General features: G+C 41.7%; 1 long non-coding RNA gene and 1 pseudogene across 2 annotated transcripts; one reads left to right on the top strand and one right to left on the bottom strand.

Moving 5' to 3' along the window:
- The first annotated feature begins 877 nt into the window (after nucleotides 1-877).
- LOC149122257 (uncharacterized) lies at nucleotides 878-2,012 on the top strand. The gene is made up of 2 exons (XR_016220550.1): nucleotides 878-1,112; nucleotides 1,457-2,012. It is a non-coding gene; the product is annotated as an uncharacterized LOC149122257 (long non-coding RNA).
- An 11,147-nt stretch (nucleotides 2,013-13,159) lies between these two features.
- LOC149122256 (ribonuclease P/MRP protein subunit POP5 pseudogene) lies at nucleotides 13,160-19,771 on the bottom strand (annotated as a pseudogene). Its single transcript, XR_016220548.1, has one exon. The product of XR_016220548.1 is annotated as a ribonuclease P/MRP protein subunit POP5 pseudogene (transcript).
- Nucleotides 19,772-21,519: the final 1,748 nt, after the last annotated feature.

Raw genomic sequence — 21,519 nt, 5'->3', positions numbered from 1 at the left:
GGAAATTTGTGTACAGAGCAGACACAAACAGAAGGAAGATGCTGCAGAGAGACGGACAAAGCCACATGGCGACGGACTGGAGTGACACATACACAGCCAAGGAAGGCCACAGCTTGCACACAATCCCCAGGAAGCCAGGATCATGCAAGGAAGCGCCCCCTACAAGTTTCAGAGGGAGCCCAGCCCCGCCAGCACCTTGATGTTGGACCTCTAACCCCCACAACTGTGAGATAAGACATTTCTATTGTTCTTAAGCCACTCAGTTTTAGTTGCTGTTACAGCAGCACTAGGAAACTGGTACAACTGACAAGCAGACATCAAGATTCTGTTAATTTAATTTCTTGTGCATCAACTTCCCCACCTCCCTTCTTTTCTCTTCAAAATACTTCTACCCATTTATAGAAGCCCAATCACACCCTACTTCCTCTGCTGGCACTGACTCTTGTAAAAACAACAGTTCCTCAGAATTTGAACCTTCTTGCCTTTTTCTATATTCTTCATGATGCCCTATGGATATTTAATTTGTAATACAGATATTCTCTTCCTCAATCTAAACTCTTACCTGTAGATATCTCATATGTTTAAACTATGTATAAGTAGTCAATATTCATAGCTATGCAATGGTATTATATTCCAGTAGACAAATACACCTAAATAGTTTAATGAAATACAGAAAGCACAAATCTAATTTTAATGCATTTAATTACATAAATCATACATATTTACAAGTTTTTTCTTTCAGTCTTTTTTGTTTATGTAGTTTGAAAGGCAAATTTAGATTCATACTATACAATATTATACGCCCTTTACTCATTTGATATTCATTTAATATATGACCATAGAAACATTTTTCTTCCATTTTTATATGTTAACATAGTGTTTAAAAAACAGAAATGGGAGGTGAATGTTTGAGGCACCAGCTAAGACACTGCTTGAGATGCCTGCGTCTGATATCGGAGTGTCTGAATTCGAACTTGGCTCTGCTTCTGATGCATCTTCCTGCTAATGCATAACCTGCAGAGGATGGCTCAAGTGTTTTGGCCCCTGCTACCACATGGGAGATCTGGTTCTCGGCTTCAGCCTGGCCCAGCTCCGAATGTTGAAAGCATTTGGTGAGTAAACCAGTGGATGGGAGAATTCCCTCCCTCTCTCTCTCTCTTTCTCTTTCTCTCTGCCTTTCAACTAAAAATGAAAAAATGCCTTCTTAAAAAAAAGACAAATACAAAATTGAAATAATAATGTGTTCAATTTCCCCATTTTATTAATTTAATATTGTACTTTGAGTAATTTACATATTAAAATTATTTAAAATCATATTTTATTAGCTAATACTTCATTTATATGGCAACACCATAATTAAACAATTCTCCTTGTGGCCAGTTAAATGGCTGCAATGTTTACTAGAAACTTCTTGATCATCTTTGCTCATATATCCTTGATAATATCATTTTCTTAGGAAGGAAAATAATTGCTGGATCAAACAGTATGGATAAACCAGAGTGTTTCAGAAAGTTCATGGAAGATGGAATTAAAAGATTTGGTGCAGGGGCTGGCACTGAAGCCCAGTGAGTAAAGCTGCCACCTGCAGTGCAGGCATCCCCTATAGGCGGCTGCTCTGCTTCCGATTCCAGCTCCCTGCCGACAGCCTGGGAAAGCAGTAGAAGATGGCCCCAGAGCTTGGGCTCTTGCACCTGTGTGGGAGACCCAGAAGAAGCTCCTGGCTCCTGGCTTCAGATCAGCCCAGCTCCTGTTGAGGAGTGAATCAGAGGATGGAAGACTCTCCTATCTCTCACTTTCTCTGTCTCTCCCTCTCTCTGTCTGTAACTCTGCCTCTCATGCTCTCATGTAAATGAGTAAATCTTTTTAAAATAAAAAAAAGTTTTGATGCAAAATAATTTTAGAAATTATGCATATGAGGGGATCTTCTAAAAGTTCATGGAAAATGCATGAGAAAACAATGTATGAATCTCATTTTTTGGACCAAAATAAATGATCTTTTAATTCCATTTTCCCAAAAACTTTTTAAAATTATTTATTTTATTATTTATTATTATTTAATTTTGTTAATTATTTTAACTTTACTGGAAAGGCACAGAGAGAACTTCCAACTGCTGGTTCACTTCCTGAATGCCTGTAACAGCCAGGGATGGACCAGTCAAACCTGGCCTCCTATGTCAAAGTCTGCTGACCTCAGGATGCACATTAATAGGAATGCTAGGTGTCGCTTCCCGTCTTCGTGGAGGAACGACACTAAACCCTGCCTAGGCTTCATATCCGAGTCACGGCACCATTATGTCGCTCCCCCTCTTCGTGGAGAAACGACACAGGACCCTGCGCTGTTCTTTTGTCTGCTCGGCCCTCCCCGTGTTTGCTGCTGGTTCTTCCCGGGTTGGCTACCGTCCCTTCCACCTCCGTGGAAGGGCGGTTCCCCCTGCCATTTTCCCCACTTCCGCGGGGGAACGGCACACCGCCGGCCGGCTCTCTCGGGGGCTGCACAGGTGTTCCTTCAGATAGATGTTTCCTGTGCATGTTGTCTCTCTCCTCCTTTATAGTCCTCTTCCGCCAATCCGTGCTCTGCTACCCACACGCCGAGTATGCTGCTCTCCTCCAATCAGGAGCAGGTCCTGTTGTTTATTGGTTGAACTGGAGGCAGCTGTGTAGAAGCTGTTTCCTCCTCTCCCAGCGCCATATTGTGGGAGAGCAGATGCATAGAATAAGTCTTAATTCCAGTAACAGTCTAGTCCCAGTTGCTCCCCACAGCTAGGTGAGACGCAGAGGAGCCAGGGCTTTCACCTGGCGTGCCAAGTGTTGACTTGACCACTGCACTAAACACGTGCCCAGCCACAAAGTGTTCAAAGTCATTCTGTGTTTGTGGTTCTTGACACAGGTCACCAAATTGCTCTTCATAACTGGGTGTTCTGATTTAAAGCCCCGTGAGCAGTGTGTGAAAAATGCCTATCACACCACAAACTGGAAACATTTTAGTTTAGTAATGCTGCATGGCAATGGGCTAGGCAAAATTGTTCTAATGCTGGCCTAACAATTTTGCAAGTTATTTGATTTGCATTTCCATGATTTTTCTGCTTAAGCTCCTTGGTCATTTTTCTATTGCCGTACGAGAAGTTTTCTTACAGAATAGAATTTAGGTAGACTTTTCTAGTCTCTTGAGACTAGATTTTAGCTTAAAGCTGAAGTCCAGAGGTACAACATACCCTACATGCTGAAGAAAGACATCAGAATGATACCAAAATTGCACCCAGACAGTTCCTACTGCCTCCAAGGTTTACAAAGCAGCAGCAAAAACAGTCCTGTTCCCGCTTCTTCCCTTTCCCTATCTGCCACCCCAGAAAAAGCATACAACGATCAAGTAAGAAAGGGGAGGATGCAGAGTAATTATTTTTGGTTTTTTGGGAATGTACAGTTTTTGTAGCATTTCTCCAAACCCTGCCCCCATTTCCTGAAGTCACTCCCACTGGCCAGATGCAACTTTCGGCAGTACTAGCAGTGGAGAAATGAACCTGTCATTTTAAACTGTTCCGAACCCATTTAATCACAAAATGGCCAGGTGGTTTTGGAATCTGCCCAAGAAAGTGTCAAGAAATGAAAAAGAAATTTCAACACAGCACATTTCCAAGCAATGATATAAAAAATAAACTATTTCATTTTTTATCTCAAAAAGTAAAAAACAAAGATCTGTTACATGTATTAATATAAAATGCCTATTACTCGACAAAGTGTTAATATGTGTTGAAATAGATTTCTCAACTTGTCTTTGCCTTTTATTTAAAGTTGTTATTTAATATGTTGTGCTACATTAAAACTATTGGTCTATTTTGCACTTTAAATGAACCTTTTACCATGCATGATTTTGTAACCACGCTTTGAATGTTTGGAAAATATTGCTTCACTGAGTTATTCAGACCTTCCAAATGGTGGCGCATTGCATTTTAGAATATCAAAAATAAAGTCACATTAATTTGTATAACCATTAATATTACTTTAAAAGTCTTTATTGTGACACTTCCAAGTTCACAGGGGCAGATCATCTTCCAAGCTACTAACTTTTAATTGAAAGCTTAAATTTTGTCTTTGGGGACAACATACTGTCCACTACTTCCCTAGAAGTATACCGCTCACATCATTCACTTCTGGGAAAATATCTGCCAAATGTTCAAGTCTCAATCATTCTAGCCCTAATTATTAATTTGTCTGTGGATTGTTCTTTAAGTAAAAATGAACAAAATTTTTTAAAAAAAGCATCTAGGGGTTGACATTGTGACACAGTGGCTTAAGCCACTGCTTGCAATGCTGGCATCCTGTATCAGTATACTGTTTGCCCCTGAGGCTCCAGTTCTGATCCAGCTTCCTGTTAATGCACCTGGGAAGGCAACAGAATATGGTCCAAATGCTTAGGTCTCTGCCACCCACGTGGAAGACCCAGATGGAGTTCCTGGCTCCTAGCTTCAGTTTTGCCCAGTTTTGGCTGTTGTGATCGTTTGGGGAGTGAAACAGCAGATGGAAGATATCTTTCTTTCTCTGTCTGTCCCCCGATCTCTGTAGCTCTGCCTTTCAAATAAATAAATCTTTAAAAAAAGAAAAGAAAAGCAGCTAGTTCAGCTGACACTTTTATCACAAAAGTTCTTTCCCACGAGATAAATATTATATGGTGTCAGTATAGTTTGATACTGTTATTAGGTTCTTTTTTTGCTTACTGATTTGAAAGCCAGTGTGTGTGGAGGAGGAGGGTGGGAAAGGGAGAGAAAGAAAGGAGCAAGTGACAGAGACAGCATATTCCATTCACTGGTTCACTTCCCAAATGCCTGTAGGGGCTGGACCAGGCCAGATGCCAAAATCCAGTAAGTTCTCCCACATAAGTGACTGGAACTCAAATACCTGAGTCATCACCTACAGCCTCCCAGGATGCACGTCAGCGGGAAGCTGCTTGGAGATGAAGGTGGGGACTGAAACCAGGCTTGTCAGTGTGGGATGTTGACGTCCGAGCGGCGGCTCAACCTACTGCACCACAGCTCCTGGCCCTGTATTTTGAATTGTGGCAAATACCCTTCATTAGTATATTCTTGGAGTGAAAATACCGGTTTTTTTTTTTTTTTTCTATGAGAGTCCAGTGGTGAAGAATCCCGACTCTTAACACAGTTTGGTGACCCTGCCTTGATTTGGGGTCAGGGGATAGCAGATTTGCCAACCATTGCTTTACCCCCATCAACATAAATATCAACACACAGAAGATAGCAAATAACATCTGAGTGCTATTTAAGAAATATTTTGACCTCTTAGGTCCCTGAAAGGGGTCTTTGATCCCTGGAGTTCCCTGGGCCATCCCTGGAGAAACACTGTGGTACAGGATACCATGATAATGAATAAAATAGCAGATTTATTGATAGTGGGACCAATGGAGACATTTCAGACAGACCATGCAAATTTTAAAGACAAATTGACCCATAATGAGAGTATATCCAAGGAAATCAACCTGCCACCAGATTGCTAGCTGGTCTCCCAGGGGAATGCTATGAATTCAGAGGCTCAGCAGTGAGCTTTGCTACTGGCCAGGCAAGCACTTAGCAGTGGCTGTAACCAGATTAGCCTCGATGAGAGTAAGTTCATATTGTTGAGCCCATGCATAATATCCACCCCTGCTGTCATGGGTCCTTTTTTCATAAGCTCTTGAATAAACACTGGTGGCTAAAGATAGAAGCTGGGTGTCATCCACACAATGGATCATCTTGCCTAGTTGCAAGACTCTCCAGCTAGGGACTTTTGCTGGGAATTCATATGAGACAAATTCATATTCTGTTCTCATCAAAAGCCAAAGCTCCCTGTCTCTATTCCTCTACTCTTGTATCTTCCAAAGTCCCTAAGTATCCAGTGACAACCATGAGCTGCTGCCTATGTGATCCCTTGTCTGCCCCCCCCCCGCCCCAGGCAAAGGGGACAAGAAGACAGATTCAGTGGTTTAAGTTCTGCTCAGAGGAATCTTTTCATTTCCAGACCACCTCTGAGTTGGGCCATAATTGTACATCAGTTCACTTCCTCCTGTTTCAGCACATCGGACACATTCATAGTCAACTGGGTCTGAAATTTGTCTTCCTCAAAGGATAGGTACCCTGAGGTCATAAATTTGAGTTGAAAGTGGGGCAAGGGTACAATATAAGTAGGTGTCATGAGCATCTGAACCTAAAATCATGTAGATTGTGCATCCAGCACCTCTCTGAGCCCGACTCACATCTCTTACTTTATGACAGAGGGGTTTCTGTCCAGAGCTTTGGGGTTCACATATGCCCACTTCATCACTTATCTCATATCACCTGGCCACATGGTATCCCACAATCAGATATTTAATCTCTACCAGCACTAAGTGGTAATAAAGTTGCCATTTCTAAAAAAAAAAAAAAAAGAAAAAGAAAGAATATCTGCATTGCTTTAACATCCTGTGATCAATTCTCAGCTCTGGCCCCTGACTCCAGCTTCCTGCTAATGCAAGACCTTGGGAGGCAGTGGTGGTGTCTCAGGATTGGGTTCCTGCTACCCACATGGAAGACCTGGAATGTGTTTCCAGCTCCCTGGCTTTGGCCCTGGCCCCAGCCATTGAGAGAATTTAGGAAACAAAGGAAACAAAGCAGTGGATACCAGTGCTCTTTCTCTCTCTCTCTCATAAAAACAACAACAACAACAAAAATAAAGCCCCACAGACATGCATTGCCTTCTCTTAGGGGGTTGCCAGAAACTTCACAGAATGTCTCTAACAGCCACAACCTGCTGATCCATTTGGCCTAAATGGTGGAATAGCTTGTACTGTTCCCTGGAACAGCTTCAGACACTGCTTTCATTCTACGCTCCATCTGAAACTCAATAAATTGGCAAAGCAAATCCACTGAAATGAGCTATAGTCATCCCTTGTCATCCTTGGGGGACTGGTTCCAGGACTACTTACAGATACCAAAACTCATGGATGCACACTCAAATCCCTTCTATAAGATGATGGAGAACATACACATTATTTATGCACACCCCCAGAATATTTTAAACCAATTCTAGATTGTTTATAATACCTAATACAGTGCAAATGCTGTGTAAATAGTTGTTACACCACATCGTTTATAATGAGAAGAAAAAAATCTGCACATGTTCAATACAGATATAATTATTTTTAAGCATTTTCAGTCTGCAGCTGAAATTTGAGGGCTGGCTGTATATGAGGGTGCTTCAAAAAATTTGTGGAAGAAATGGAATTAAAAGCCAAGTTGGTTTTAGTGTAAAAAACTTCTGAAATCCATGCATAGATTTTCACAACACTGTTTTTACATGAATGTTTTTGAAGACCCTTTGTGTGTTGACTCCAGACCCAAGGAGGCACACAAAGCCTTGTATCTCCTTTTGAATGTGAGTGAGTAGAAGACATATCAAGTTAACTTAAAGTGTGCAAGAGAGATCTCAGTATATTCCAGAACCCAGAGGCCCTAGAAACTCTTTGAATTTTTATGGGATTTGTCTCTAATGTCTGGCACATATGTGCATTGCTAAAGCATCCAAGGTATTTGCTCTTCCTACCCAACATAATTTCCTAGACTATGTAGCCCAGAGTATGACAGAGAGTCACAGGACTAAAAGCAACTGCTTCTTATCCTGACTGTGTGAAAGCAAATTGCTCCTTGGTTGTGTAGAGAGAATAAGACACTTGCCCGGGCAATGGCTGCACACTAGGGTCAGAGATTGTGTTGTTTTGATCCAGGAAAGAGACAACGTTTATAAAAGCCTCCGCATTTAGGGACACAACCCGATTAAGTTTATGAAAATCCTCTTTCTCCAAAAACTCACCACCATCTGCACAAGCTCAATCAACGCTCTTACGTCAGTCTGGACTTTCATGGTGACATCTAGCTCTCCAGGCCTCCAGGGACGCTGTGTCACTTTAGATATGACATGTTGGCTGAGCAGGATAATCCCAGTGGTTTCCACACAGCCCTTTCTGCCATATTTTATATTAACTCTCTCTCATTCCATGGGCCAGCGTGAAGAAGCTGCTGTTTTCAAGTGTGTTAAATTGAGGAGCAAACAGAATTACCATAGAAGGGCTCTGTGTGTGGACCCACCATGCCCACCGTGAGAAGGAATCAGACCAAAGCTCCATCTTGACGTCTATAAATCCCCCACTTGGACTATTCCACCAAAAGGCATTTGGGAGCCTGGGGAATTGGCAGCAATTCCAAGTCCATTCTAGTAATTTTATAATATTCCTAGAAAAATCTAGATGTCACCTTGTTCAGTGCACCACGTATTCCAAATAGAAGGATATGGTTTTATTTTGTTTTGTTTTTCAGAAATGTGACTTATGGAGCAGGCACTTAGAGCAGCGTTCAAGATACTGATTGGGAAGCCTGCACTCCACATCAGAGCACCTAGGTTCAAGTCCTGGCTCTGCTTCCAATTCCAGTTTCCCTGAGTGATGGCAGGTGATGGCTCAAGTAGTTGGGTCCCTGCCACGCATGTGGGAGACCTGGATTGAGTTCTTGGCCTGGTCCCAGCTATTGTGACATTTGAAGAATAAATCAACAAATGAAAGATTTCTTTTTCTCTATCTTTCTCTGTCTCTCTGCCTTTCAAATACATAAAAAGAATTTTAAAAAAAAGAAATGTGAAGTGTTTTTTTCTAGCCAATGGGTTTCTTTATATCTTTTTACTTGAAAGACTGAATGACACAGAGAGAGAGAGAGAGAGAGAGAGAAAGGAGAGAGAGAAAGAGAGAGAGAGAGAAACTTTTTGCTGTTCCCCTGCAACACCTGGGGCAAGGCCAGGCCAAAGTCAGGAACCAGTATCTCCATCTGGGTCTCCCAAGTAGGTGGCAGGAACCCAAACACGTGGGCCATCATTGCTGTCTTCCCAGAAACATTAGCAGGAAGCTGGATTGAAAGCAGATGGGCCAGGATTCAAACCAACACTCCAGTGTGGGATGCAGGTGTCACAGGCAGTGGCTTAACCTTCTGTCCCATGATGCCCACCCCTCTTTCTCTTACATTCTTAAAACTTCCTTTAAAGATCAGCAGATTTTAATATGAATCATTGTTCGACTTCTCAGCAGATTTGACACTGACTTTCTCATCGTTCAGGTTTTAGCTGCAGGAGGCCTAGCTGAACTGGGCCCCTCCAACACCTTTAGCTTTGTAAATTTCTACCATATTACCCTATGTGTTTCCTTCATGATACTTCTCACAGGCTGTAGTTTTTTTTTTTTTTTCAAGTACTTACTCCGTGTCTTGTCTGCTTGCACCATAAACTCCACGAAGAATATAGACTACGTCTGCTTGTTCACTCTTGTTCCTTCGGTGACCCATATGGTGCCTGGTAAGAAATCAGAGGGAGGGAGGAAGACAGATTCTGAGGGAGAGGTCAGAGTTATTGAGAGGGGGCCTGGCGTTTGACACAGCAGGTCAAGTTGCCTCCTGCAATGCTAGCATCCCTTAGGGGTGTGGTTTGTGTCCCAGCTGCACCACTTCGAATCCAGCTCCCTGTTAATGCACCTGGGAAAGCAGCAGAGGATGGCCAAGTGCTTGATCCCCTCCCAACCATGTGGAGACTCAGATGGAGGTCCAGGCCCCTAACTTTGTTCTGGCCCAGCTCAGAGTTTGCGGCCATTTGGGGAGTAAACCAGCAGATGGAAAATCTCTCTCTGTCTCTCTGTCTCTGTCTCCCTCTCTGTTTCTCTTTCTCCCTGTCTCTCTCTCTCTCTGTAATTCTGCCTTTCAAATAAATACATCTTTTCTTTAAAAAACTGTTATTCTGAGTATTCTAGCTTAAGAAGTTGGCTAATTGTTAATGAAATAGAAAATACAAGAGAAAGAAGGACTGAGAAAGAAGGAGTTTAGTCTAAGTTTTAATAATTTTAAAGGATTCTAGGAGATATAGTGGTGTCTGCCAAATCTCTCCATGTAATTCTTCTTATTTAATCATGAATAAATATTTAGAGGACATATTTTGAAACTATGTAAATATTCTGTTTTTGCTCAAATATTTGCCCTCTAATTAACACTATGGTATTTGTCTAATGGAAATTTTCCATTTTATTCATTTTTAACATATATCATTTGAAATTTTTCTATAAAGAAGAGCTCTCCTTTCTCCTCTAAATTATTTATTTATTCAATTGTGCCCAATTACCTTGCTAAGCCAGTAGGACTAAGCAATTATCATTTTAAAAAAGGCAAATCACAAAGAATTTTTGAATTTTTCTCACTAGCCTGTCAAGCCAGATGGACTTAATAAAAGACAGGTTAAGATTAAGCACACAAACACCATTGATCAAAGCAACATGAATTCCTAAGAGGCAAAATACCACAGGTTGACTATGTGTGGTTTCTTAAGAGCAGAAGATAAGTCAGTGCTTGTTGATAACTAGTGTTCATTTTGTTCCTCTCCCTTCCTAGGTAAGGAAAAGAAACTACTTTATCCCAAAATGGATAGTGGTTTTTAAATGGTTTGAGTTGGAGCTTTTCCCCTCCAACCAAGATATTTATTATTTTTCTGAAAACAACCCAGCAAATAAATCATTGGGTTGAAGCAGTATGAATATTGATGCCACCAAATGTTTCTTCCTTAAGAAAGATGATCTTCATGCCTACATCAACAAAATATTTTGTAAAATACATTGTTTTTACAACAGATTGGTGTATGGCGAATCAAAAATTTGTTTGCATCTGAGAAAGAGAAGCATTGATTCTAAAAATGAGCCATAATTTCTTGGGTGGCCTAAGACATGTCACCAGACTTGCCCAGACGTGATTTTCCCATGTATGAAACGATCATCACCGTTTTTACCTACCTCATTAAGAGATGTCAGACATTAATTAATGCTCATAATGGGGCTGAGATCTGTGATTAAAAGCTGTTATCCTTGATAAAAAACAGAGCCATTCAACTGTTTAGGAGTGGGAAACAAATCAGGGGAATGTGTAGCTCAGGAGAAGAGGCACTGAAGGGTGCGAAGTTAGGAAAAGTAGATGGAAACTGAGAAAAGAATCCTATCTAATTTAAAAGTATTAGGGCATTTTTTTTTTCTTAAAAAGAATTAAGTAGCATACTTTGTTGATGTCTCAACAAAAGGCTGCTAGTCCTTGCACCAAGGTTCTTCTTCTTTTATTTTTTTAAGACTTTATTTATTTATTTGAGAGTTAGGGTTACAGATAGAGAGTGGAAGAGACAAAGAGAGAGAAACGTCTTCCATCCACTGGTTCACACCCAAAATTGCTGCAACAACTGGAGCTGATCCAAAGCCAGGAGCCAGGAGCTTCTTCCCAGTTTCCCATGTGGGTGTAGGGGCCCAAGCACTTGGGCCATCTTCTACTGCTTTCTCAGGCACATCAGCAGGGAGCTGGATCGAAAGAGGAGCAGCTGAGACTAGGGTGCCCGCATCACAGGCTCAGCCTATTAGGACAGAGCGCCAGCCCCTACACCAGGTTTTTAAACTTTTTTGTCCCAAACTTTTTTTTTTAACATTTTACTTACTTATTTACTTTTTAAATGTATTTGAAAGGCAGAGAGGCACAGGCAGAAAGAGATCTCCCACCCCTAAGTGCTGCAACAGCCAGAACTGCAGTCCAAATGCAGGATCCTGTGACTTAATCTGAGTCTCCCATATGGGTGGCAGGGACCCCAGTACCTGCTGCCTCTCAGTGTGTGCATCAGGAGGAATTCTGGAATCAGAAGCCTGGACTTGAACCCAGGCACTGCGATATGGAATCAGGTGTCCCAAGCAACATCTTAATTGTTATAACAAATAACTGCCCCATCATAATAATTTTTAAATGGATTAAGAAATATGCAGGATAATAAAAGGAGCCAATTTTATCAAGACACAGTTATCAAAGAGCTTTTAATTTAATTTCACAGTGAAATATTTGCTTCTTTATTAACTTTAATGAAGTCTAATGACAGTCTAATAATTGCCATAATTTCAAAGTAGCGATGGTTATAAACACTTTTTTCCAACATATTTGCAACAACTCTTGTGTGAAATGGAAATATTTATGCTTTCTCTTGATGAGAAGGTTAGAAGAATTGCTCTTATTCCTATGGCTTGTTTCCTCCATTTATAATCCTTTTACTTTTTTTTTTTTTAGAATGCATTATTTGATTTTTAATGAAACACAAGAAGAATTTTTTCCCAAAAAATCTTTTATATAATGAATACAAATTTCATAAGTACAACTTTAGGAACATAGTTATTCTCCCCACCATACCCACTGTCCCACTCATACTCCCACCCTTCCTCCTCCTCCCTCTCCCTTCCCCAGTCCCATTCTCCACTATGATTCATTTTCAATTAACTTTGTACACAGAAGACCAACAATATGCTAAGTAAAGATGTCAACAATTTACGCACACACACACACACACACACACACAGTGTGAGAACAGATTTTATAGTTAACTCTCATAATACAACTCATAAAGGATGGAGGTCCTGCATGGAAAGTTTGTGCACAGTGACTCCTGTTGTTAAATTAACACTCTTATGTATAAAGTCAGTGACCACCAAAGCTCTTGACATGAACTACCTAGGTTATGGAAGCCTTTTGAATCCACAAACTCTGTCAGTAAATACTGTCAGTATTTAGACAAGGCCATAAGCAAAATGGAAGTTCTCTTCTCCCTTTAGAGAAAAGTACATGTTTCTTTGATGGCCACTTCTTTCCCCTGGGGTCTCACTCACAGAGATATTTCATGTAGAACAATTTTTGCCACATGTCTTGGCTTCCCATGCCTGAAAGGCTCTCATGGGCTTTTCAGCCAGACCAGGATACCTTAAGGGCTGATTTTGAGGTCAGAGTGCTACTTAAAGCAATTGCCATTCTATGAGTCTGCTGTGAGGACTGCTTTCCATGTTGGAACATTCTCTCCTTTTTAATTCTATCTATTATTACTACCACACACTTGATCCTATTTATATGATCACTTTAACACTTAATCCTATCTATATGTTTACTTTAACACTTAAGATGGCATTTTTACCACCCAGCTTAAGGGGATTTGGGGTCCCATGGCAAGTTTTTAAACTGTATCCTTAGAAGTAAGTCTATAGGAATGGATGTAGAACTATACAGCTTTACAGTTTACAAACTTCCTCCTCCCTCTGTTATTCCTACTCTTATTTTTTTTTTTTTTGAAGTGTATAAGCCCTTTTGTTATGCTCAATGCTATAGAAACCAAATTAGACAAGTAATTAGATACAGGACTATCCACAAGTGTAGAGCCTTTACAACCCGCGGAACCACTTAACCAGAAACACTCTGTAAAGGCAACTCCAGGGTTTCAGTCGAGTGTGGCCTCCAGTTCACGCTGGAAAATCGAGCCCTGGCTGGCTGCCACCCAGTCTGAGCCTGCCGTGTGGTGAGCAGTTCACGACGCCATTGCTTCAGCAGCTTCCTCACCTCCGCTGTCGGAAGCCCCTTCCTCTCCAGACGACTCCTCTAGTAAACAGCTCTTTGCCACTGACTTCTGGATAGCTTCCCGCTCTCCTTCATCAGTGCAGTTCTGTAACAAGATCAACAGCTGTCGCCTGTTGTACTGAATCAGGAACTTCTGACATGTTCTGATTGTACCTCCCACGTGTAACGTGTTGAAAAAACAAGGGTAACGGTGTCGGTGTCCTTTGCTCTCCAAATACGTGATGAAGGGAAGCGCTGACCACGCCAGCCGGTAGAATTCCTTTCGGCATCGAAGCAGCACTATTCCGGTATAGGCGTTGAGGTATCGAACTGCGAAACCGATGGAGCAGGCGGCCGCGCCGAAGGTCCCGTGCACCCGGGCGATCGTGTCCCGAATCAGGCCGACCAGTACTCGGTCCTCCAGAGTCAGGCGGCAGCGGGGGTCGTCGGACACCAGTTCGCAGAGCAGGTACCTGTGCTTGAACCGCACCATGGCTGCCGCGGGGCCCGCCTGCCCGAAGGGCTCACCCCTACTCTTATTTTTTAATGAGATCCATCCTCAATTGACTTTATACATATATGATTAGCTCTGTGTTAAGTAAAGAGTTCAACAAATATTATGAAGAAAAAAAAAAGACAAAATAAAAAAAACAAAACTGTTCCTCAACAGTCAAGACAAGGGCTGTTCAAGTCATCCCTTCTCGAAGTGTCAATTTCAATTATACAGATTTCATTTTAGGTGCTCTATTAGTTCTCACATGTCAGGGAGAACATATGGTATTTATCCCTTTGGGACTGGCTTATTTCACTAAGGATGATGTTTTACAGGTTTATCCATCTTGTTGCAAATGACAGGATCTCAGCTTTTTTTTTTACAGCTGTGTAGTACTCCATTCTGTATGTAACCCATAATTTCTTTATCCAGTCTTCAGTTGATAGGCATTTGGGTTGATTACATGTTTTAGCTATTGTGAATTGAGCTGCAATAAACATGGGGTAGAGATACATCTTTCATATCCTGATTTCATTTTCCTTGGGAAAATTCCCAGGAGTGGGATGGCTGGGTCATATGGTAGGGCTATATTCAGATCTTTGAGGTATCTCCATACTGTCTTCCAAAGTGGCTTTACCAGTTTACATTCCCATCAATAGTGGATTAAGATACCTTCATACCCACATCCTCTCCAACATTTGTTGTTTGTTAATATCTCTATGAAAGTCATTCTAACTGGGGTAAGGTGCAACCTCATTGTGGTTTTGATTTGCATTTCCCTGACAGCTAGAAGTCCTTAACATTTTTTCAGGTGTCTGTTAGCCATTTTCTTTTGAAAAATGTCTAAGTCCTTTGCCCATTTCTTAACTGGGTTGTTTGTTTTGTTGTTGTGGAGTTTCTTTTCTTTTCTTTTTTCCACAGGCAAAGTGGACAGTGAGAGAGAGATAGACAAAGAGAAAGGTCTTCCTTTTCCATTGGTTCACCCCCCAATGGCCGCTGTGGCCGGCGTGCTATGGCTGGCGCACCGTGCTGATCCAAAGCCAGGAGCCAGGTGCCTCTCCTGGTCTCCCATGCAGGTGCAGGGCCCAAGGACCTGGGACATCCTCCACTGCACTCCTGGGCCACAGCAGAGAGCTGAACTGGAAGAGGAGCAACTGGGGCAGAATCCGGCACCTGAACCAGGACTAGAACCTGGGGTGCTGGCGCCGCAGGAGGAGGATTAGCCTAGTGAGTCACGGAGTTTCTTGATCTCTGTATATTTTGGTTATTAATCCTTTATCAGTTGCTTAGTTTGCAAATAATTTCTCCCATTCTGTCAGTTGCCTCTTCACTTTCCTGAGTGTTTTTTTGCAGTACAGAAACTTCTCAATTTGATGTAATCCAATTTGTTAAATTTGGCTTTGATTGCCTGTCCTCTGGGGTCTTTTCCAGGAATTCTATGCCTGTGCCAATGTCTTGCAGGGCTTCCCCAATGTTCTCTAATAATTTGATGATGTTGGGTCATAGATTTAGATCTTTAATTCATGTTAAGTGGATTTTCATGTAGGGTGTAAGGTAGGGGTCTTGCTTCATACTTCCACATGTGGAAATCCTGTTTTCCTAGCATCATTTGTTGAATAGACTGTCTTTGCTCTAGGGATTGGTTTTAGCTTTTTGGTCAAATATAAGTTGATTGTAGATGCTTGGATTGATTTCTGGTGTTTCTGTTCTGTTCCATTGGTCTGTCCATCTGTTTTTGTACCAGTACCAGGCTGTTTTAATTATAACTGCCTTGTACTATGTCTTGAAATCTGGCATTGTGATGTCTCTGGCTTTGCTTTTGTTGTATAAAATTGTTTTAGCTATTTGAGGTCTCCTTTGTTTCCAAATGAATTTCAGCGTCATTTTTTCTAGGTCTGAGAAGAATATCTTTGGTATTTTGATTGGTATCACATTGAATCTGTAAATTGTTTTTGGGAGAAGGAACATTTTGATGATATTGATTCTTCCAATCCATGAACGTGGAAGATTTTTCCATTTTTTGATATCTTCTTCTATTTCTTTCTTTGTGCTTTTTAAAAAAGATTTATTTATTTATTTGAAAGCCAGAGTTACATGGAGAGAGAGGAGAAGCAGAGGGACAGAGAGGTCTTCCATCCGCTGGTTCACTCCCTAGTTGGCTGAAACAGCTTGGGCTGCTGCAGTCTGGTCTCACCTCACTCTCCAGGGCTGGTGTAGAGGCTTTTGGCTGCTGGGGTCCTACGTTGTGTGAGTCCTTGCCCTCCATATAGGTCCATTATGTCCCTCTAATTAGTGTAGAGTTTCCTCTGCCATTCTCTCCCTAACTCTTCCCTGAGACTGCATTCTCTCCACTTTTTTTTTAAAACTATTTTCTCCTAGACTAGAACAGTAAGCTCCCTCCCTACTCTGCCATCTTGGAAGCCATCCTATAATCTTTTTAATGCTAAGTTGGAAGTCATAATTAAAGATGTGTTTTTTTCCCCACCCAAGTTAATGGACCCTGTACATTTCACTCATTGGTTCCTTCCACAAATGGACCTCAGGTTAAGAAATCCTGTTTAAGACTTACTCTAGAATCTCTCAGATAGCCACACACTTAAGATTACTTCTCAATGTATGACCAGATTATTGCAGGAATAGGTGTTTGTTAAAAACACAAATCTGTTGGTCTTTTCTTGGACTTGCTGAATCAAAATTAAGGTTGGAGAACGGCTATGAATCTGTTTTTAGCAAGCACTGAGGTGACTGACTTATATATTCTAAGTTTTAAGGACCTGCTACAAAGCTGGGTATCTCAGTAGTCATCTTCAGTGGAATTATAGTTGTTGAGCCAGAGACTCTCAAACATTCATTTAAGAAATTACAATATAGTAGGTCTGGAAGGGACTGAGTAAATTTAATTTTTTAACAGGCATTTCAAATACTATGAGGGATATATATACTCAGCTCCACTGTGAGAAAAAATTCCTAAGCAATGACACTGCAGGTCAAAGCAGAAAGTCTGCCTGGGAATGGGAGGTGGTGCTAAGAAGCTTTTTCAGATCCTGCTGTCGATACTCACGTCCTCTCCTGTTCTATGCCAGTTAACACTCCTTAAAAGAAAACCTTTACCCAGAACAAGTAAATACATAAGTTGTGCACGCTGTCAGAGAACACACAAAAGGAGAGAGACATTCTTCCTGTCCATTTTTAACACCATGATTTAAACTGGCATGTAAAAATTAAATTATCAGCAAACTGGTCAAGCCACTATGGAAGTCAGTCTGGAGATTCCTCAGAAACCTGAAGATAACCCTACCGTTTGACCCAGCCATCCCACTCCTTGGAATTTACCCAAAGGAGTTTAAATTGGCAAACAAAAAAGCGGTCTGCACCCTAATGTTTATCGCAGCACAATTCACAATAGCCAAGACCTGGAACCAACCTAAATGCCCATCAACGGTAGACTGGATAAAGAAATTATGGGATATGTATTCTTTAGAATACTATACCACAGTAAGAAACAACGAAATCCAGTCATTTGCAACAAAATGGAGGAATCTGGAACACATCATGCTGAGTGAAGTAAGCCAGTCCCAAAGGGACAAATACCATATGTTCTCCCTGATCGGTGACAACTGACTGAACACCAAAAAGGAAACCTCCTGAAGTGAAATGGACACTATGGGAAACGGTGACTTGATCAGCATAGCCCTGAATGTTAATGAACAACTTAATACATTATCCCTCTTAGTATTTTTTTTTTGTCTGTTCTACTTAATATGACTGGTTTCATTCTGTAATTATCACACAGTTATTCTTAAGTGTTGAAAATTAACTGAAATGTGATCCCTGTTAAACATAAGAGTGGGAATAAGAGAGGGAAGAGAGGTATAATTTGGGACATGCTCAAGCTGACTTGCCCCAAATGGTAGAGTTAGAAACATACCAGGGGATTCCAATTCAATCCCATCAAGGTGGCATGTACCAATGCCATCTCACTATTCCAAGTGATCAATTTCAGTTCACAATTGATCATAATGAAAGGACTGAGTCAAAGGGAGCACATAAACAAGTCTAGTACCTGCTAACACTAACCGATAGAATAAATAAAGGGGAGAGTGATCCAAAATGGGAAGTGAGATACTCAGCAGACTCATAGAATGGCAGATGTCCTAAATAGCACTCTGGCCTCAGAATCAGCCCTAAAGGCATTCGGATCTGGCTGAAAAGCCCATGAGAGTATTTCAGGCATGGAAAGCCAAGACACTCTGGCAAAAAGATCTCTGTGAGTGAGATCCCAGTGGAAAGAACAGGTCTTCAAAGAAGGAGGTGCCTTTCTCTGAAGGGAGGAGAGAACCTCCACTTTGACTATGAGCTTGTCTAAACAAGATAAGAGTTGGAGAACTCAGAGGGCTTCCATAGCCTTGGAAACTCATGACTGGAGCATAGGGAGATTACTGATGCCATAGACAGGAGTGTCAATTGGTAAAGTCAACAACAGGAGTCACTGTGCACTTACTCCTCATGTAGGATCTCTGTCCTTAATGTGCTGTACATTGGGATTTAATGCTATAACGAGTACTCAAACAATATATTTCACCTTGTGTTTCTATGGGGGTGCAAACTGTTGAAATCTTTACTTAATGCATACTAAACTGATCTTCTGTAAAAAAAAAAAAATTATCAAATCCCAACTTGACTCTCACTGGGATTAAACATGACAATAGGTTTGATCTGATTTCATCATCATTTAAAAAAATCATCTATTATTTTTCACTTTATGTTTCTGTGTGGGAGCAAACTGTTGAAATCCTTACTTAATGTGTGCTAGGCTGATCTTCTGTATGTTAAGATAATTGAAAATGGATCTTGATGTGAATGGAAGGGGAGAGGGAGTGGGAGGTGGGAGGGTTGTGGGTGGGAGGGACGGTATGGGGGGGGAAGCCATTGTAATCCATAAGTCGTACTTTGGAAATTCATATTCATTAAATAAAAGTTAAAAAAAAATGAAAAGAAAAAAAAATTAAATTATCAATAGGGGCCAGTGCTGTGGTGTAGTGGGTAAAGCCGACGCCTATAGTGGCAGCACCCCATATGGGTGCCAGTTCTAGCCCCGGTTGCTCCACTTCTGATCCAGCTCTCTGCTATGGCCTGGGAAGGTAGTGGAAGATGGTCCACGTCCTTTGGGCCCCTGTACCCACAAGGGAGACCCGGAAGAAGCTCCTGGCTCCTGGTTTTCGATCAGTGCAGCTTTGGCCATTGCAGCCATTTGGGGAGTGAACCAGCAGATGGAAGACCTCTCTCTCTCTCTCTCTCTCTGCCTCTACTCTCTGTAACTCTGCCTTTCAAATAAATAAATAAATCTTTAAAAATTATCAACAATGTGAAAAGCAGTATTTAAAGTAGTTGGTTGCAGAAATTCTAAATATCATCATAAGCTTTCAACCATGACCTTTCTTTCTTTTGCCTCACAGTTACCCCTATCCCAAAACTCTGCAATTTGAGATGCAAACCAGTATTTCCATGCCTACTGGACAGCACAGGCAATTCAAACAGGTGCAGACCAAAACTGATTATATCAAAAACTCACTACATTCCTCCCCAGAATGGTTTCTCTCTTCTATGCTTTGTCTTGGATATTGGAAGCATTTCTCCATTTCTCACTTATTTTTTCTTTGCTAGTGGACACTTTGGGGATGATGACCAATTTTAAAGCTCCAGCAGTGGCCTGGCATGCCTCAGGTCCACACTTTTGAAGTGCCGCCCTCCAGTGTAGCTGCTGTTGTGAGACGGACATAATGCTCTCGAGAATATTTCTGATACCACTTCCATGCCCCAAACTAACTCCAACAACACAACGGCGGCCCTGGGAACACTTAGGCAATTGTGTTTCATCATCACTCAGACACATAGGCCTCTGAGAGAAATGCCCCTGACTCCTATGGCTCATTTTCACTTGTGTTCATCTTTTCATGTCCTGCATTCTATTCATGTAGAAAGATTTTGAGATCCAAGTCTAGAGTGCGATGGTGTTTGCAGAATGGCCTCCCAGGCTGCATCTGATCTGGGAAAGAGGAATCTGTGGGGGCCCACATGGTCCTGACTGAATCCTGAATATTCGGCCTTGGGATTGGAGGCCCAGAGGTCAGTGTAATATCTGATACAGAATTTGGAATTCTGATCACCAACACAAACTGCGCAAAGTGAGTGCATAGCTAAGCATTGTGATGTAAGACCTGCAAAGAATCTTAAACTTTAAAGGCTCTTGAACTATTTATGGAAAACTCCAACAAGAAGAGCAGACTATTGCACCAGGATGGGATTCAGTATGTGGACTGTGGTTTGATGAAGACAGGTGCTGAGTTCAAGGGTGCCAGGCTGTCCTCCAGACAGGGCTTCAGTGTGCAAACTTCTGACCTGAAGATGCCAAGCTGCTGGATTGCCCTGTGCCTTCCACTCCAAGACCAGTTTCTTCTTCATCTATTCCAAAGCCAAGGGTGAAATAACAGGTAACTAGGAAGAAATCAATCAATTCCCTGCTGGAGCAGCAAAGTAGCATCACCACAAGATGGATCCATTTTTCTCAATGCTGATGAAAGGTGAGGCTAGGGGAATGAGGCCTGGCAGGAATAACTCAAGTATACTTCTCAGTGAACCCCCACAGTGGTGGAAGAACTTGGAGCAAACACAGCCAGGATTCTGCTGGGATTAAAGCAGCAGTTCACAGCAGTGTCTATGTCACTGAACAGAAGCCACCCTCAACTGAGGACTGTGGGCCCAAAGCAATGGGAACCTCGGGGCAAAACATCAATAATGCAAAACAAACAAACAAACAAACAAAAAAAAACCACACACACTCACACACCACCACCACCACCACCAACAACAAAAAGCCCAGAAGCGAAGGATCTCCAAAGTCCTGAGTTATAAACCTGTGGGGTCACCAGCATACAGTCATACCATCAGTGACAGAAGCATGGTGATGTGGCACATGGCTGTGTGTCCAGTGCGTACAAGTTGAGTGCATGTTAATTAGGTGTTACACTACATTACAGTGTGGTGAAGTTTCTTTTGCAATGAAAGGCTGAACATTCTTTGACTAAGAGAAGAATACAGTCACATACCACATAACGACATTTCAGTCAATGACTGCAGAGACAACAGTGGTCCCACAGGATTGTAATGGAGCTGAAAATTTCCTACCATGTAGTGAAGAGGGAGCTCCCAAGGAAGAGGGAGGCATCATAATGCCGTAGCACAATGCATCACTCACATATTTGCGGTAATGCTGGTGTAAACAAAGCTACTACAGTGCTGGCAGTCATAGAAAAGCACAGTGCATACGATTCTGTGCAGCATAGAATACTTGACAATGATAATGATCATGTTACCAGTTTATGCATGCGTATTACACTTTTGTCATTATTTTAAAGATACTTCTTCCATACATGGAAGAGAGAGAGCTAACGTGACACAGAATCAGAAGGGTCCTGCTGGAGGTGTCCAGAAGAACACATTGTTACAATAAGAGATGACAGCTCCATGAGTCTTACTGTCCCTGAAGACCTTTCAGTGGGGTAAGATGTGGAGGAAGAAGACAGTGAAAAT

This window comes from Oryctolagus cuniculus, chromosome 14 (genome assembly GCF_051225735.1).
Source record: "Oryctolagus cuniculus isolate XC-2025 breed Fujian yellow rabbit chromosome 14, ASM5122573v1, whole genome shotgun sequence".
In the NCBI taxonomy this organism is placed as follows: domain Eukaryota; kingdom Metazoa; phylum Chordata; class Mammalia; order Lagomorpha; family Leporidae; genus Oryctolagus; species Oryctolagus cuniculus.
The sequence above is the reverse complement of the archived record's forward strand: the minus strand, read 5'-3'. Positions and strand labels throughout refer to the sequence as shown.